The 19,329-nt window shown below is 45.4% G+C and overlaps 1 long non-coding RNA gene and 1 pseudogene across 1 annotated transcript in view; one reads left to right on the forward strand and one right to left on the reverse strand.

Moving 5' to 3' along the window:
- Nucleotides 1–2,107: 2,107 nt before the first annotated feature.
- The window catches only part of LOC146893870 (uncharacterized), a 29,867-nt gene continuing 12,645 nt past the window's right edge, over nucleotides 2,108–19,329 (reverse strand). The window contains exon 2 of the long non-coding RNA XR_015738581.1: nucleotides 2,108–5,488. This is a non-coding gene — a long non-coding RNA (uncharacterized LOC146893870). The remainder of the gene's footprint in view (nucleotides 5,489–19,329) is intronic.
- On the forward strand, nucleotides 16,729–17,190 carry LOC125387528 (small ribosomal subunit protein uS19 pseudogene; annotated as a pseudogene).

Consider the following 19,329-nt stretch of genomic DNA (forward strand, 5'->3'; position numbering starts at 1 on the left):
GCCACTTAGTAGCACTGGCCAGCGTGCTGGGCTGAGGAATTCTGAGTCTGGATTTTAAAAGAAAGAAGGAGAGTAGAAGAAGAAGAAGAAAGAGAAGGAGAAGGAGAAGAAGAGGAAAAAGAAGAGGAGGAGGAGGAGAAAAAGAAAGACGAGGAGGAAAAGAGGAGGAGGAAAACCAGGGTGTAGTGTGCTTCTGAAATCCCACCACTCAGAGGGATTTCACGTCTGAGTCCTGAGTCCGAGGTCGACATTCTGAATTTTAAGCCAGTCAAAAATACGTAATGAGACCTATTTCAGGAGACAGAGAGAGTGGGAGAGAGATGAGAGAGATAGAGCATGAGATAGAGATAAATAAAGAGAGAAAATGAGAGGGAAAGAAGAGAAAGAGAGAGAGAGAGAGAGAGAGAGAGAGAGAGAGAGAGAGAGAAAGAAACTAATTATTGATAGCTGAATATAGCTGAATGTCTGTTTTGGAGTCAGGCAAGGAGAATGTGAAGGTGTATTCTAGAAAGAAAATGCTCTTTATTTCTCATTCTTGAACTACATCACTTATTAGTTGATCAATTCAAATTCTACAACCTACTCTATGTCATCCATTATCCTAGGTGCTAGAGATAGAAGCTCTATGCTCACAGATGTCTACGTCTTTAATAAACTGTGCACTCCTTTTCCATATCCCCCAGGCTGACTCTCATCTGGGCCCTTGACTTCCCCAAACCAGATTCTCTTTTATACCCACCTCATAGGCCCTTCCCATTCAATTTTCTTCCTCTTCTTTATCTATCTCATGATGTCAGAGGGCCCCTAGTTTGATCCTGTATCTTCTTTTCTTGCAGTGAGATTCTTGTCTTGTTGAACATATCAAGTGCCCATAGAAGACATGTTTTAGGGCTCAAGGTACAAAGAAAAGTGTATATGCCCATTGGCCACTTAGTATTTCCACTTTGAGAACTAAAATGTTTCTCAAACACAAAGCATTCCAAGGGATATTGATCCCCACATTACCTCTATCTTCCTCCAAAATACCACCCCCACTTCAAATCATTGGATTTTTCAGCTCAGGTAGGCATCACTGTGCCTGCCAACCAGACAAGATTTCTTTCCTCCCATTAACTAAGTCACCAGCTATTCAATTCTGTCCCCCAAACTTTACTGTACTCATTTCTTACTGGACTGCTCATGTCCCTGCCCAGTGACCTTCTTGAGATCTTAGTTGTCTCTAACACGTCTGTCAATATAGGTCCATGATATGCCCATTCTGAGTCCAGTTTGGTGGCTTCAAGAAGCCAGGACTAATCTCAGCTGGGCAGTTGCTAGGGGAAGTGTTACCAGGAGCATCTGTTTACCTAAGGGCCCAAGTGACCCATCCCTTATGATTGCGGGCCTGAAACTATAAAGCCATAATCATGCGGCAGGATATCAGAGTAGAGAAGCACCGGTCATAATAACATGGTGTGATGAGAGCATGGGGTGGTACTTTGGAGCGACCCCACCCACCCACACCCTGCCAGCCCTGCAGCATTCTAGCAAGGCTGCATTCCTGGCCTCAGACGTAACTCTTGTTATGCTGTTTACAAACCTGCCTGGGTGCAATAACTGCACTCGGCTTTCCAACCTAACTCAGTCTCCCCAAGGTGGGAGGCTGTCCTGTCTGCTCTTTCTGGATCTCTGTACCAAGCAGGTTCTTAGGGTGGCTTTAAATGGGAAATGCTCACCTGTCTGTCTCCAATAGTTATTGGTGTCATTTTCCTCCAAGTATAATATGACGTTTCCTCTTATCAGATTCTCTTAATATGTTAGGAAGATTGCCTATTAGGCCTGTTACAGACCAAGTGAGTCATGATATTTACATTATTAGCATGTTCCCTAGTTGATGAATTGATGGTCTGAAGGATTCATTAGGCTGAAAAAACTGAGGGATTTAGGTTGGGGAGAAGAACATCTATCCCTAAAAGTTCTTCCTAGGAGAGTGACTTTTGGTGTGACATTTATTGTTCATCAGGACTCCTGAAAGTGAAAGACTATATAGGTAATGTGTATAGCTATTCTGTACCTAAAGCACAGCTGGTCCCTAACTAATGATGAAGAAATACAAGCACACAGGAGATATTTTTCAAGTATTTATTTACATGTATGTTTATGTATGTACATGCATACCTCTGATGTTTATGCCTGTGTGCACACGGAGGCCAAAAGAAGGTGTCAGATCCCTCAGAACTGGGGTAGCAGGTGTTTTCTGGGTGCCCAACTTGGGCACCCACTCAGGTTCTCATGATTGCCCAGCAAATGCTCTTAACCACTGACTTGTCTTTTCAGCTCTGGCAGCAAAGACTTTCACCTACCCTGCACCCCTTAGTGAGAGCTCAGGAAACAATCTGGACACTGTCCTGCCCACAACAGATACTCACCAAGTGCAATTCTCACCTACTATCCCCTGGCCCAGGGCTCTGTTGTTTGTGCACACCTGTGTGGGGCCAGACTGGATGTGTGGCGCACATTGAAAAATGCTTGGATGGCTAGCTCAGAGTCCCTGCTGATAAGCACTCCGGTCTTCTCAAAACTTCCTGGTTCGCACATTTGGTACGCCTCTCAGACCATGGTGCGGGGAGTCCTAAAGATCTTGCAGATCTAGAGAGACCAGCCCCAGAGAAGCAGTTCTGACTGTCAGTGTGTACAGCTCTCGGCTTGAGAGACCACTTGGTGAGCAAGTGTCTGTGTGCAGAGGCAGAAGTCAGCCATGTCTGGGGTCAGATCCTCAGTGTAAGGAGATTAAGCTGGGGATTAAGGATTTGGGGTTTACGTAAAGGAAGTGAAAATTTAACAGTTAAGATACCACTGGGTAAGTAGAGGCTCAGTAAGCACCTCTGCACCTACTCCCACTGTCATTGAAAGAATCAGTTGAGGTAATGAGGATTCCATTGTCCCTGTTTATGTTACAGCAAGATGCTCTGCTCAGACTGTGGTCCTTACACTAGCAGCAGCAACAATCTTAAAGAGTATCAGACCATTGGTTTCTTAGCCCCTAGCCCAGACTTCCAAAATCAGAACCTGAAGTTTACATCAAGTCTGAGTGCCGGCAAAGAGAATTTTTAGTCCTGTGAGTACTTTTTTTTCCATAGAGTCCCTTGGAAAAAATGAAATGGGCCAGACTTCTCTCTTTTGCACCGAGAATACACTTGACCATTAACTGGTGCTGAACGGATGACCGCATGAAGACCTTAACCTGTACGGTCTTGACTCCCACCCACTGCTGGGAGCCCTTCGCCCAGGGCTTTCTGCTGCGGTAGCAGGGGGTGGGGGTGAAGTGGCAACTGCAGCTGCTGCACACTCAGCTGATGCCAGCCACAGATGCAGGCATTTAGCATGTGATTAAGGACAGGATAATCCACTTAATGTGGGTTGTGGGAGATATTTGGCAAGAACCAAGGTATTCAAGGGTTGGATTTTAGCTTCCAGAGATAATGTCTTTCCCAATTATTTAAAGCCTTCAGTCACTTGGATCCCACCCAGATAGAAATAAGCCTCTTGAAGATGGACTTCTGCAAATAGGATGCCTGCTCACTTTCTTTTCTTCAGCAGAGTCTTGATTCTAACGTGCTATTACGGCATATGACATAGGGGTATTGTCCAGTCGGGGTCTCAGCGCTGCTCCAGCCAACTGAACTCAGCACCTGTAAAGGAGCAAGTCCTTGTTTTGTTTTTCTTAGTAGCGTTTACCACTGGCTAACTTAATTAAAAAAAAATAATCTATTCCATCATTCAACAAAATACTGCAGCGCCTGGCTTGAGGTTACCATAGTGAATATGAGAAGCCGTTGCTGTTTCCACTCAGTAATTGCCAGGTGGTGAGGACTGAATGCGAATGAAGCAATTACAGAGAGAGCTGGGGAAATGCAGGCAGAGGTGGGAGAGGAAGGCAGGCCAGCCTAGCCAAGGAAGGGCAGAGGTGCACTGGGCTACATCCCACAGGAAGTGACCTATAGGCTGGTATTAGAAGGGCCAGGAGGAGGTAAACACTGGGGTAGAAGGGAGGAAGTGAAACCGTCACAAAGAACTGATTAAAAAAACAGGAGCAGGAGCCACAGCAGGGGAAGAGGGGAAGCAGTTTACGATCTGGACAACGGCACAGATCACAATCTGTGGATCAGTGTGGAGGGCTGATGGTTGATAAGAGATAAGGTTGAGGAAGCAGCCAGCACTGGACTTGCCTGGGTATCGTGAAACCTTCTAGGCATTTACACTGGATCCAAGTCCAATTGAGGAAGTCCGCAGGGCTCAGACATTAATGGGGTCTTCCACAGTTCTCAGAATCTCACAGACCGCACTGGCAGGCCCAGCACACTCATGGCTGGGGCAAGGTTGGGTTGGGTCTGTGTGTTTCATATGGCCCTTGCTGCTGCTCTGAGCTGAACACCTCGTTCTTGCTTTGAATCTGACAGTACAAACTACGTATGGGAGCATCCTCAGTGTCCCCTTAGGAACTCCTTAAAAAAAATACAGCTGACTCTCCATGTGTGCTGATTCTGCTTCCATGGAGTCAGACAAACTGTAGTCAATATGTGGGAAAGAAAAGGTGACTTCCTACAATGTATAGTCCTTCTTCTTGTCGTTATTTTCTGAATGTAATCATTCCCCCATGGCCTTCCCCTGGGTTCCCTGTGGGAGATCTGTCACAGGTCACCTCCTCTTTGTGTGGTCATTTTCGTATCTGGTGTTGGGCTGGCCACATTCACACATCTGTCTCCCTTGCCAAACCTATCCCTCTGAACTGTCATTGCTGAAGGTGTTAGACAGATCCCGTGGTGTGGTAAGTGCCCCAGGACTGGGGGTAGGAAGTGCCGGCTTGAATGTGACCTTTTCCGAGGCTTGTCGCATGACCTCGGTGAGTCATCCGAGTTATGGCTTCAGTTTTCTCAGCTGTGGAATGAGCACAGCGGGGCACCTGCACTGTCCCTTCACAGGTGATGCCGAGGTCACGGTGGCTCCTGAGACGGTGAGCTGTGAAGTCACATGGAGCGGTGGGCTTTTGCAACCACTGTGGGCAAGGATGACTGGCACTGTGAACAAGGGCGGGGGCCATCACTGGCCTCTGCACCCCTTTCTGAAACAGCTGGAGGAGCACTCATGGGCTTCTCGCCTTCTAGAACTAATCACCGCCTTCCTATCCGCAGCTTGCAAATGAGGTTTCATCTCATGACTGCCTCTACATGCACTCACTTAATGGGCAGCTCAATTAGAGACCATTCGGCCAAATGTAAATGTCATTTGAATCTGTAATTGTGGGGACAGAATGATCTCAAATAGGTTTGGATGACACAATCTACTCTGAAACATTTCTGGGGGGACGGGGGACAGTGGACCTGTGCGAGGCAAGCAATCCTATTTGTCGCCTCTTGTACGTAATTATCGGTTGGAGCTCCTTGCTGGCATTTTCCAAAATGTTAATGGAATGACATTAAATTCCAGTTCATTTCAGAGAGCCCGTTGTCTGAAAAAGAAAAGAGAAGCTGCTCAAAGAAACTTTTAAGACAGGTTTTATCTATCCGTCAATAGATACAAAGGAAAGGAGATCATTGATCATCACGTAATCGCCCGCACTGCTGTGATGGTGCAGAGGAAGGGAGGTGATCGGGTCCAACAATTCTGTGAGAAGGGTTTTGAAGCTTGTGAGACATCAGGAGTCCTGGCCTCAGAATGGAATAGCATCCTTCTTGCCCATTGCGCATGAGGCCATTGGACTGCATTGGGATGTCCGGGCAGTGCCATTTTCAGGACAGCTGGGAGGAGGGAGTTTCACAGCCCTTGTTTTCTCTGGGGCTTCCTGGGCCTCCTCCCCACCACACCCAGATGCCACGCCTTTCTTTAGCTTCTGGGATTCATATCTTTCCCATCATGACACTCCTGCCTCCTCAGCTCTCTTATCTAAGAATTGGACCCCAGTAGACCATGAACTTCCCAAGAGCAAGGACCTTGAAACATCTGTGAAATAAATCTCTACCTCTGAGACCTTCCAGGGTCAGATGACTATATCCACCCCGACATCCCTCTTATGATCCCCAGGTATTCTCACAGTAGTAGAGAAGTCTTTAAGGCATCTATCAGCTCAATCTCTCCTGATCAATACTTCCTGGAGGATGCTCTTGTCCTCAGTCCTGCCCAGACTCCTTCTCATGGGACTGGAAGCCTTTTATTACCTTAAACAGGATGAGCCCTCCAGCCTTGTCTCTACCTATCCTCCCTCCCAGACCAAGTTTTAGGCACCAGCGAGCCATTGTGCTTTTCTAGATGCTTCCTTTGTGTTCTCATGAGAACTGCATTGGAGAGGGCTGTGCTTTCATGTGCTAGACACTTTGTAGTTACTCCCTCTGGATCATCAATGCATATCACACAGAGACAGGTCATAGATATGAACACCCCCCCACACACACATACACACCTGCACATACACACCTTTTAAAGACAGAAAAACTGAGATTTGGAAAGAGAAGAAGCAGACTTTAGTTTAGACAGTTATAGGCAGTGTAGGAGAACGAGACCTGTGACTCCAGCGACTGAGATTTTTGGCTGCCATGTTATATGGAAACATGAATAAACGTAACTTTTCTCATGATAGATCTCATGTCTAGCTGAGAAGATAGGACAGGACAGTCTGAGGGTGCTGATGACTTTCCAGCCGACAGGTGATCTGGTTCTAGTGTTATTGGAGGTGGGGGCAGACATCCAGCAAAGGTTCAACAGGAGCGAGTATAGAATTCGCAGCAAGAAAGATTTTTCTAATAGTTGATACATGAGACAAGAGACAATACCGTGTAGTTGCAAAGAAAAGAATAGGACCACAGCATTTTGAATCACAACTTGCCCTGATACTGTTGGTCCTGGGATCTGAAGACCTCAGAGGGTTTTAGAGAAGTCTTCTATGTGGAAGCCTATGTGTAGCTTTTAAACATCTCTAGGCTGGGATCAAGAACCTGGAGCCCTCAGTGGAATGGCCCTGGGTAATTTGACGAAGTTTCCCAGCTAATTGTAACAGGTGATTGACTTATTTGATCCGCCCTACAGAAATCCTTGTGCAGCAGGGTAGCAGAGTACCTACTGAAGTACTATGGGTAACACTGGTCAGATCTTGCTCATCACATCCTCTTGATGAGACACCCAAGTGAGGCTGCCAGTAATCACTGCTTCTGCCTGCCTGAAGTAGAGGGTATATTACAGATTTCACTTAAAAGCACGAGAAAGACACAGAGGCGTGCTGGGAGCTTCTCAGCCAAAGCAGAGAAGAGATTTTACATAAAAGCTCTCCCAGGGCCAAGTTTCATCTGCCTTGGAGTCCCACACATCAGGAAACCAACTTACTGAAACAATCTACAGTCCTCAATAACCCACAGCCAAAGAGAAATAAAATGAGAACTTTCCACGTGAGGATCCAAAGGGTACCAGGGACAACATCAAGGAAACACAGAGGATGACTTAACTAAATCCAAAGTTAGCCTGAGAAAATATATTCATTGTGTAATATCCATTAATCAATTTATTCATACATTCAGTCACCCAGTTCACATTTTATAAGTCACTACTTGCTATGTGTGACAGTTGAACAGAGAGGTACGTATCCTGTCTATCAGCTTCCTATCAGGGCGACCAGTGACCGTGGTGCGGTATGCGCCCAGCACAGGACCCTCAGCTGAGTGTGTGGTAGCTGGGACACAGCCTCTGTTCTGCTTACTTGGGGCTCCTCCAGTTGGGAGAAACAGCGACTCCTTCCAATGAACACAGAGGCACCCACTGTTTGCTCAGCTGTGTATCCAAAGAGCTGTGTGTACACATTCTGATTGGTTGGCTCCAGGGATGCATATTCTATTTCCAACAAATGTTCTTTTTGTTAGTGTGGTGGCCATGAATACTATGGGCCTGACAGAGTGATCCTGGGTGCCAAGTTTTCCAGGAAAAATGTATTAGGCACTGTTTACTAAGTAGGGTAGTCAGTTGGTTATGGTATTGCCTCATTATACAAAGCTGCGCATAGCAAAATGCTGACTTTTCCTTTAGGGAAAGAGTCACACACCAAGTAACATCAGATACGTCAGCATAAATACCCAAGCTCATGAAGAAGGAATAGTTTATGATTCCTCTAAGGCCCCTTTCCTGGATTGTAACAGCTCCCATCAGTGAGTGCTTTGTTTGAACCAATGTGCTAGGTGTTTCCAAAGCATCATCTCGTGTAATTCCTCATGCACATTGAAGAAGGAATTGTCCTGGCAATCATGCATGTGTGTCTGTGTATGTTTATGTATGCATGTTGGAATGTGTGTTGTGGATGTTGTATGTATGTGAAGGCACAGAGGTTAATATTGGGTGTCTTTCTTGGTTACTCTGAACCTTATACACTGAGTCAAGTTTTCTCACTGGGCCAGGAACTCATGCATTCAGTTAGTCTAGACATCCAGCTTGCCCCTGGAATGCCCCGATTCTGCCCCAAATGAATGAGGATTACACTATGCCAAGTCGGTATTTTTGTGGGTTCTGTGATTCCAACTGCAGTTCTCATACCCAAGAAGTAAGAGGTCTTCCATGAAGCTGATCCCACAGTTTCAATGTCTACATACTTAATCACTACACTATAGTCCTCTAAAGGCATGTGCCAATACATAAAGACACAGGCACATAAATACACATGGGCACACAAAATGTGATCACATGGTATCTGTCACTTTGTCTTATATTTTCCCTTTCTACATAATGTTCACATAGTCCACTTCTTACTGTCATGTAAAATCACTTTTGAATTACAGGATGGCAATCTATATCTTTCTGTAACATTTGAAGCAAGATTGATTAATTTTGAAAATCTCTTTTTTATACACACACTACCAGTCTCTTACATTAAGTCTTCCTTCTGACCTCCTACATATTCAGTCCTTAGCTCCTCACCTTGGTGGGGTTCTTGTCTCTTTTTCCACAGCTATTTCGACTTCCTCTTCAAACTGGAAGGAGGAGAAAGCTAGAAGCTGTCAAAAGAAACCAAGTGCCCACATGCCTATTTTATGACAGCATATTGTAAGGGTATTGCTTCAGTCTTGAAGGCTTTCTCAAATTGGTGTGTGTGTGTGTGTGTGTGTGTGTGTGTGTGTGTGTGTGTGTATGTGTGTGTGTGTGTATTGTTTCATGTGAATAGGCCTGGCTGAGAATGCATTTTCCAAATCAAGACGTTAATGGGCAGGTTAAGCAATCAGGGGAGTGTAGCGTCTTCAGCAAGAGTTGTCATAAAAATTTAGGTCATAGAGCACCAAACTTTCGGTAGAATGCAAACTGTTCACGTCTCAGTTGGAGCTGGCCACTGGAGGCATGTTCTCCTGCACTATGCTAATCCTGTGCGCCGAGTTCCCAGGGGTGCAAAGCAGAACAGAAGCGGCTGTCTGGGAGTGTTTGTTCTACTGTGCACAGATTTAGAAATACTGGTCTGTAGGTTTTCTGTCTAACGTTAATTTAGTCATTGAATTCTGCTCACTGACTACTTCACGGATACTCAAAGCAGGGCAGCTTCTTCTGGGAGTTTCTTATAAATAGAGAACCTGCCTCACTTCCCACCCCAAACCTACAGATTAAAAACATGCATCTTAATAAGATTTCTAGGTCACACCGGCCATGTGAACATCAGATGGATGCGCTGCTGTTAAGAAAACAAAAGTTGTTAATAAATTGGAGCTGCCACCTAGAATCTACTTAGTTTCACACGTGGGCTTCATGTGCATGTTGGAAACAATACACATGCGGAGTGGAAGTGGAAACGGGCCTGATCCGGGCATTCTTAGACTCCCAGCCATTTATTCTGATGTGGGTGAAACTGCAAGCCCTGGCTTTCTCCTGGGTCCTTTTTCTCTTCCTTTTTAGGAGAGGGTACAGTCCCATCGCCTGGCCAAGATTGGAACCGGAGCAGCAACATGCAGCCACATCCCATTAGCTAATAGCACTGGGTGGTGAGGCCCCTGGAGAGAGGCTTCAGCTGGTAACACTGCAGCTAAAGCCGCTCTAATGGCCCAGTCAGCTGGCGGGGCTATAAACACATTTCTTCCCATTTAGTGCTGTTTACCCCTCTCTGTGACCTCTCATGCTTCCTGCACCCTGGCCACGTGGCCCAGATGGCATAATCTGTCAGGCCAAAGCAGGTGACGGTAGGATTTGATGTTAGGTAATCAGTGACTATAATTAGCTAGGGTGGAAGCGATAATGGGACCAACTGCAGGACGGGGGGAGGGGGAGGGCTGAGGAGCTATTCCTGCTTGGAAGACCAGAGAGGGAAAAGGGCTTGCTCCCTCTCCCACCCCTCCCACTTTCTCATTCCCATTATAGTTTCCAGCTCCTGGTGCGAATGTGTGCTGGGGGCTTCCTCCTTCGCGAAGAAGGTCAGAACCGAGCACTGGCAATTTAGTGAAGGAGTCATTTGGCAGATGATCAATTTGATTTCAGAGGTGCTGTTCCAGAACCCTATGGTTCGGTTTGATAATTAGCTGGCTACAGCATCTTGTAGGAACAAAGGGTCGGGGAGAGCTGGAGAGAGCAGGCTTGGTTCCCGGGCCTCAGACACAATGACACTCACGCCCTGGTCCTACTGACCCCCAGCCACTTGACATCATCCGGCCTGCTAGCCCGGCTATTTCTGACAGAGGCAGATCCCAAGACTTAGCGCCTGTGCACCTCTTGATCTCAAGTCTGCATAGCACATCAATAGCACCAGAAACAGACCTAACACGTGGCAGGGAGTCTGCAGGTCTCACCTTCATGCAAGGATTCTTCCTCTTGGATTGGTATGGCTTCATACATATCAGTGAACAAAACTAATGAACCCCAAACGCACTCGTCAAAGTTCTGAGAAGATCTTGAGGCAAAGAGGAGCACCTGGCTTACTTGTATCAGAGGGTTTTCAGTGTGGCAGGCTTTGAGTGGGGCTTGCATCAGGAGGCCAGTCCTGTGTTTTCTAAGTGAAAGTGGAAGCAAGGAGGACAGTCAAGAGGGAGCACTTACCACTGGGACAAGAGCTGTCTTGCTTGCCATGGGTGACCCTCTTCAGACAACAGACACAGGTCTCTGTGTGAACTTTGTTGGCAATTTCACCCGTACTTAGTTGAAAGTATAAACCAAAGACTCCCTGTGTGTCCTGTGACCTCAGACTGTTTGCTAATTTCTTCCTCTCTTACAAAAGCAAAAGGAAAATATAAGCCACCAGTAATCCCAGAAATAACCAGCTTACAACTTTGTTCATATGCTTCTAGAATATTCTAGATATGTCATTTTATTTCATCAACTAGGTCTGAGTTGCTAACAAACCATAATTTACCTCTCACTAAATTTTGAATATGATTTAATTTCCTTGGGAATATTCCCATATCTTTTTTTCTGATTTTCCCCCATAGTTAATTCACTTCATTTCTAAAGAGCAGTCAACCCTTTTTATAATTTCCCCCAGTTTTTGCTGAATATCCTAAATTTCCCTTATTAACACATATCCCGTGCCTTTTTTATTGTTATACTCGAATTCCAGAATTCAAATATCTACCTTCAGTCATTCCCATTTCGTGCTCCAGGCATCTCCCAGTTAATAATAACCAAGGTGTTCTTGAGATGTCCCATGCTTCCGACCTGTCTCTTCACAGTTGGAAATGTAAATTGCTTACAATCACATATGATTTCAAAGAACACCACAGTGATCGAGTTAACTCTGTTTTGCTTTCTGTTCTTTTACTATGTAACCCTGACTGGCCTAGAACTCACTATTTAGACAAGGCTGTTCATATGTTTGTTTGTTTGTCTGTCTGTCTGTTTGTTTGTTTGTTTTTCTCTCTTATATTACATTCTGACAGTAGTTTTCCCACCCTCTACTCCTTCCAGGCCCCACCTCACCTCACCTCACCCTCAGATCTACCCTCCACCCTTCCAAAAAGATCAGGCCCCCCAGGGACATCAACCAAACACAGCGTATCAAGTCACGATAAGGCTAGGCACGCTCCCTCACATCAATACTGGACAAGGCAACCCAGTAGGCAGGCAGAAAAGGGTCCCAAAAGCAGGTAAAAGAGTCATAGACAGACGGCCCCAGAACTCTGCCTGATTCTACCTCTCACATGCTGGAATTAAGAGTACACCATCATGAGTGTCCAGACTGTCTTCTTCTTAGTCATGCTAGAGTTAATACACATACGCCATTTTCATTTCAAAAGGAGTGTTACATTTTTTAGATTGCATGGCTTGAGGGAAAAAAGGTAAAACAAATCTCCAAATCTGCAGAATTTTACACATTCTTTGGGGGATTTCCTGAAAGAACAAGATTCAAAAGTACTTAACTGATAATGAATGTGGTTGCTACAATATTGCTTTTACAAATGCTGGTTGTGGAGTCTGTCCGACCCTAGAAGGTACAAAATTATATTGTTCCTAGAATTTCATAGCAGAGGTAAATTCCTTACCTTACCCCTTGAGTGGTAGTCCAAGCTGTGTTTTGTGCCGTTCTGAATAGTGTTGGGACTAATTCTGCTCAGAATTTTTAGGATTTCTTTGGAAAGCTTGACTTTAAAATATAGATCATTGATTATTATATACTTACACATATGTACAAATATATAAATATAACCTGAACAATAATAAAGAAAAAGGCTATCAATTTCACAGTGGGAGGCCACAGGAGGGGTTGAGAACAGGAAAGGGAGGAGGCAAAATGATGTCATACTATTTTAATTAAAAATATAAAGATATCTTAATCCGATATGAAAGGAATCTGGTAACTATATTTAAGCACCTGCATAAACTTTGCACATGTATGTTATATTTAAACATTCTTTTCCACAGTAATAATTATTATGTCATACTTGATTAGGAAGTTATGACACACCAGGTCGTGAAAGACTCTAAGTGTTTCATGTGCATTACACCATCAATAGCCTTACAAAGTCGTCCACAGGATCATTCAACAATTGGAGTCAGATAATTTCTACCTAACCTTTTTGGTGCTACAGATGGTACCTTGTTTATCGATGACAGCATCGTTAACGCTCACATACAAGTGAATACATACCATATTTGTCTTTCCATTCTGTAAATGTACCACATTTTCTTTGTCCATTCATCCACTGATGGATGTCTAGGTTATTTCCAATTCCTGACTATTATGAAGAGAACAATAATATACACGGTTGAGCAAGTTTTTCTGTCCTAGGATGACACATCTTTTGGGTATATGCCTGTGATTGGTAGAGCTGAATCTCGAGGCAGATCAACTCCAGCTCTCTGACAAACTGCCACACTGATTTCCACAGTGGCTGTGCGAGTTTGCACTCATCAGCAATGCTGAGTATTCCCCTTACTCAAAGCCTTGGAGACACAACAGGCCTGACACACACAGGGACTCACAGAGGCTGTGATAACATAGACTAGGGTCCTAGAGCTGAAAAGGGAAGTAGACATGCAGCCCAATCCCTAAACCAGAGGCTCTCTCCAATGATAGCCACCGCAAATAAAAACTTAGGTTTTTCTTAGGGAGTCTTACTGGGGGAAAAAAAAAAAACACCCTTAAGAGTAAGCCCCATGCACAGCAGTAGGTGGCATCTTTGGAGCTTCTTTGTCTCACGCTGTGAAGTCTGGGCATTTTGTTATTTTGTTGTTTTTCTACCTTACAGGTCCTTTGGTCATAGATTGTGGCTTCTAGTTCTATGGGATTCCTGACTGTGGAAATGTGTGTTTCTCTGCATCTGTATTCATTTCTTGTACTTTTTTTGGGGGGTGGGTATTTTTCTTGTTTGCCTGTTTGGACATATTCCTATTTTTTTTATTTATCTTATTTCATTATTCCTTAGATGCCTGTTTGTTTTCTAACAAGAGACAGAAAGGGTGCAGATCTGGGTGGGAGGAGAGGTAGGAGGAACTAGGAGGAGCAGGGGGAGGGAAAACTGAAGTCAGAATATATTGTATAAAAAATGTAGTTTCAATAAAAGAAAAATAAATAGATAAATAAAAATAAATGGATTCAGAAATTTTTTTGCAATGGAAGCGATGAATGAGCAACCAGCATTCCACGGAATCCATTTGTTACATCTGATGCCTAGTAATTTCTGCTTCATAGAGCCTGGCTTGCTTCCTCGGCCTGCAGTCCCTGTACTTACACTCAACAACAACGAGGGAAGCCTGAATTTCAGTGAAGAGAGTGTGTGCTGAGACTCGATTCTGCCTCCTGGTCAAGTCATGGAAGCAGTCTATGACTCAGTTTCCTCATCTGTACAATAGAAATCTGAGCATCTGCTTCATGCTTTTGTGGTAAGGGTCAGCGTTGAATGCGAAGTGAAGCTGAGAACCACTTTGTACTTCATGGTGACTCTGGCAGAGTTGGTCCATATAAGGAGAAAGAGGGGACCATCTGCCCCAATAGTTGCAGAAGGGCCTTGGTGATTAGTGGGGCTACAGTTTGCTGCTGTGCTAAACTGGGGGGAAAGAAAGGGCTGCGGAGCTGAATTCTGTGTCTTAGGTACCACTGAGGCTCAGCAGTACAGCTGACCCGTACAGTGTTCTCTTTGGACTTACTGGTTTCTGTTTCTGTCCCTTCAAAACACACTACTGGGGTTGGTGAACACTCAGTTTCTCTTTATGTGTTCTCCAAGCTGCCTGATTGAGTCATTGGCTTAAATCTCAGTGCAGGGATCACTAGATTGTCTAGAATGTGCCCATACTTGGGTAGACTGTACACTTAACCCAGCACCGCAAATCTCCTCCTGAGACTTCAATACAGTTGCCTTGCAAGGAAAACCAGCTTTCATCAATTTGGCAAATATGAAAGAGGTAAGGAAAACAAACCCTGACCTCACTCACCCAGATTTGAAAGTGTAGTGTAGAACATGAAAAACTCAATCTCCATTAAGAACTTGGCCACTAGTTTATATGGGGCCTTGGTCAAGTTCTTTAGCCCCTCCCCACACCATCCCAACCTTCATGCTATCATTAGTCAAATGGAGAAGTAATAATCAGGCTTACCTTAAAAGGGTGTGGCAAGGATTATTAATGTTTCATAGAGTGCTTGGAATGGAGTCTGGCGTTCGGTGCAGGCTTAATAAATGTCAGTCTTAAACAGCAAAACAAAACACGCTGTGGTTCTGTCTGCTTTTAAAGTTTATATTTTATCCACTGGTCCCTGATGCCTTCCTGGGGCCCAGGGAATTGAATTCATACTTGGAAATGGCAGGCAGGATGGAAGACTGTAAGGCATCCGAAAGCATGGCCTAGTTAAAAAGCACACTCATTCACATACACACAGGCACAGCTACTTTTAATAGCTGGTAAGAGCCAGAGAAAATCCAATTACAGATGAATCAATCGATTAAAGGGAAAGGGGATAGAATAAAGGGAAGAATGTTGGAGAGACACAGAGCCAAATTACAGCCAGATAATAGAATTAAGGGTCTGAAGAACAAACTGGGGGAAACAACAGAGGCTAAGGGCTGTGGCTTGTTCGCAGCTCGGGAAGCAAGTGGATCAAAAAGAGCCAGGGTTCTGTCTGGCAGATCACATGTTGCAGGGAAATGAGCTCCCACGTGCAGCCTCTAAATGGAGAGAATTGTTTTTTGGGTTAAATAGATGCCCCTAGGAAAAGGGGGAAAGTAAAGGACTCAGCCTTTGCTTTGTAAAGATGTAGCCTTGCTTCTTAATTTTCTATTCCCTAAGAAATCATGTTTTGACTCTCAAAAAAAAAAAAAACAAAAACCGTGTCACTCTTAAATAGCATTTTTCTCTGGCATTGCAAACATCAAAAACAAAACACATGCACTTCTAATTTTCTGTTCTATTTTGGGGGGAGGGGTGATGAGAGGAAAAGTGGGGCTGTTAATCCAGTGACAACCTCTCCAGCTGTGTCTATTAGCGGTAGGTTCTAGAACAACATCCGTTTCTAGGTATTTATGGAAAGGCGTCCTTAACTGGGCCGCAGAAAGAGCCAGCGCATCTATAAATAAGTCAGGCTGTGCAGTGAGGGAGGCTGTCTCTCCCCCAGCCTTGCTGTGCAGCTGTCGCCTTTGTGCCTGGCTTCCCCTGCTCCATTGTCAAGGCCCCTCCACCAGTGGCTGGGTGGTGTGTGCAGTGCAGGCACACCTTCTTCCGAAAGGCATCTGGGGACAAGTTCTGTTGTGGAGGGAGGCTCTGCGGTTTCTCTGCCACGTGCGGGCCTTGGTGGGCCTTGAGGCCCAGACTGACTAGACCCTCACAGGTGACTTGCCCCGGGGTCACCTCCTGGGAGACAGCTGCACCGAGCTGGGCTCGGGCTGGACTGGGCTGACAGATGGTGGTGCTGGGAAGGCAGTAGGGGTGGAACACGAGGCTAATAAAATAAAACCCTGAATATGGAAGATTAAACAGGCCGGGGCTGCAGATAATAATGAGAATGTTTCCCATAGCATGGGCTTTGGAAAGCGGTCTACAAACACTTCTATGAGGATACTTTCCGTGGACAGGCCTCAAGGCTCCCAAATTTATCTTGTGGATATCTTCCTGTGCATGCGGATGGGAAATTAAATATAAATGATAAAGACACAATAAAATAAAGAACAGCATTAAAATACCCAACAAAAATATGACAAGTAACTCCACTCTTGAGATGGGGCAAAGCCTCTTTTTGTATGGCGATCAGGTTTGGACTTTTGTGAGCCACTTGTATGGAAATAAAAAAAACAAAACCCTAACTCCTTTTCCGAATCTCCGTCAAGATGGCCAAGGTGGAGCAGGAGAAGAAGCGGACCTTCCGCAAGTTCACCTACCGCGGCGTGGACCTGGACCAGCTGCTGGACACGTCCTCTGAGCAGCTCATGCAGCTCTACAGCGTCCGGCAGAGGCGGCGCCGCAACCGCGTCCTGCGGGCGGAAGCCGCACTCGCTGCTCAAGCACCTGAGAAAGGCCAAGAAGGAGGCGCCGCCCAAGGAGAAACCCACCTGCGCGACATGATCATCCTGCCCGAAATGGTGGGGAGCATGGTGGGCGTGTACAACGGCAAGACCTTCAACCAGGTGGAGATCAAGGCAGAGATAATTGGCCACTACCTGGGCGAGTTCTCCATTACCTACAAGCCTGTGAAGCACGGCCGGCCTGGCATCGGTGCCGCCCATTCCTCCCACTTCATCCCCCTCAAGTAGTTGTGGTCAATAAAGACTCATGTTCAGTCAAAAAAAACAAAAAACAAAACAAAACAAAACAAAACAAAAACCCTGGTCCCTGAACTTAACATCATCAGCATCTCCCATTTACAAAATAATCCTCAATTCCATTAAACCAATTAAGCAATATCTATGGCTTCACGGGATGACCTGGTGGTTCCTGGGGGCATTCTGTTTTAAAAATTCTGACCAGTGTTCTTAGATCTGGAGTTGTGGATTGGCTTATACCTTTCCAATTACGGTGAAGCTTGGCCTGGTAGCACAGGCCTGACCCTGCCTACTGAGAAGGCTAAGTCAGAAAGTCAAAGCCAGCCTGGGCAATTTAGTGTGCTTTTCTTTAAAATAAATGGTGAAAAGAAGGTTGGACATATAACTCATGGCAGAGTGCTTGCCTACTGTGCGGTGGTCCTGGGTTCAAACTCCAGCACCCCACCCCTAAACACACACACACACACACACACACACACACACACACACACCAGCACTAGAAAAAACAAAAAAAAACCCACAATAAAAAAAAACCACAATGGCTGAAGGTAGGTTAAAGTCCTAATCCCTGTGCTAGTGGATGTGAACTTATTTGAAAATTACAGAAAATCGAGTTAAAATGAAGTCAGTAGGATAGTCGTCCCTAATCCAATATGACGATGTCTAGGTCAAAAGGAGATACTTAGAGGTAGAGTCAGACAAGGAGTGTGCCTTATAAAGATGTGGTCCGAGACAAAGGCGATGCATAAAGAATCTAAGGAACGCTGCATGCTGTGCGAGAACACCAGATAAATGCTGGGAGGACGGAGACCATGCGCTCTCATGCTGGGCAGCGTCTTGATCTCTGACCCTGCACCTCCAGAAGAGCAGGAAAACACATTTCTGTCATATCAGCCGCCCACTCTGTGATATTCTCTTGCAACAGCTCCAATTAGCAAATACACCTAAATATTCCTAAGGACAACCCAGATGTTGTCCAGATGCCTGAACTCCCATCAGAACCAAGAGAAGAGGCAATGACAAGGCTGCATTTTCTGAATGTTCATTGGATGATTAGTTAACCCTTTGGGAACCAATGCCTTCTTTGACGCCATCACCCAGGGTACAGCTCAGCCCTATATATGTCTATTTAAAAGTGGAGTCTTGGAGTCACCTGTTGGTTTGGAAATGTCCAGTGGTGAGTCCGCGATCTCGTGGACAAGCACCATCCATCATGGGAGAAACCCTATAATAATTGCCTGTATTTTCTCCTTTAAAGTATGATGAAAACCAAGAGACGAAACGACCCAGTCAATGGGGTCAGTTCGGGATTCACTCTAGATCTGAATCCAAGCAGTTGTTACCATGTATCCTTCAAATCACTGTTATGACTGATGAACAACACAGAAAGCTTTCACATTGGGCTCTCTAGACTCCCCCAGTTATGGTTGGCCAAGTCCCCGAGTCTTGCTTTGGTCCTTCTGCTTGACTAGTGTGTGGGAGTGGAGGCATGAGGCAAGAGGGAAGAATTACATGAGCTACTGGGAGCCTGTGCTCTGGCTTGCCGTATATCTAGAGCATGGATGAACATGGACTTGGTTCTTGTGTCATGCCCTGCTCCTGATGCTAGCTGCCTGGTTGGCCCTGGGCAAGTTTCTCTAGCTCCATGGCCCTCATTTTTCATATATGGAAAAGAAATGAGAGACTCTGTCTTGTTCACCTTGGTGCAGTCTGGAAGCACTCCCATGAGATCTCAAGGAAGTCTATTTGTGAACCACAGACGCTGTGATCATTACACTCCTTCTGACAGACAACTGAGGCTGTTCTCAGGCCAAGCCTCTGCTTCCCATCACAACAACCCTGGCAACTGCTCCTCCTAAGCAGTCATTTGACTTTTTCTGTTTCTTCTGAGTGAGAAGGCAAGAGTGATGGTGGACTGTGGACTGGACAGGCCGAGGCCTTTCCAGAGCTATGCCTTCTCTACCCCTCCTTCCCAGGACACACCCTACAGGGAACCTATTCTCAGGGTCAGCAGGTCCCATTTTCTGGTAGGCTGCATCTTAGCTGCCTTTCCTGAGGTAAATTAGTCCTTCCCCTCATCCTCCACCATTGATCCTACTGAGCTGGCTCTGACTCACTCATTAGCACACAAAAGCCCTGATTCCATATGATTCCTGATCCTAATTCT

This window comes from Myodes glareolus, chromosome 8 (genome assembly GCF_982192425.1).
Source record: "Myodes glareolus chromosome 8, mMyoGla1.1, whole genome shotgun sequence".
Classification (NCBI taxonomy): domain Eukaryota; kingdom Metazoa; phylum Chordata; class Mammalia; order Rodentia; family Cricetidae; genus Myodes; species Myodes glareolus.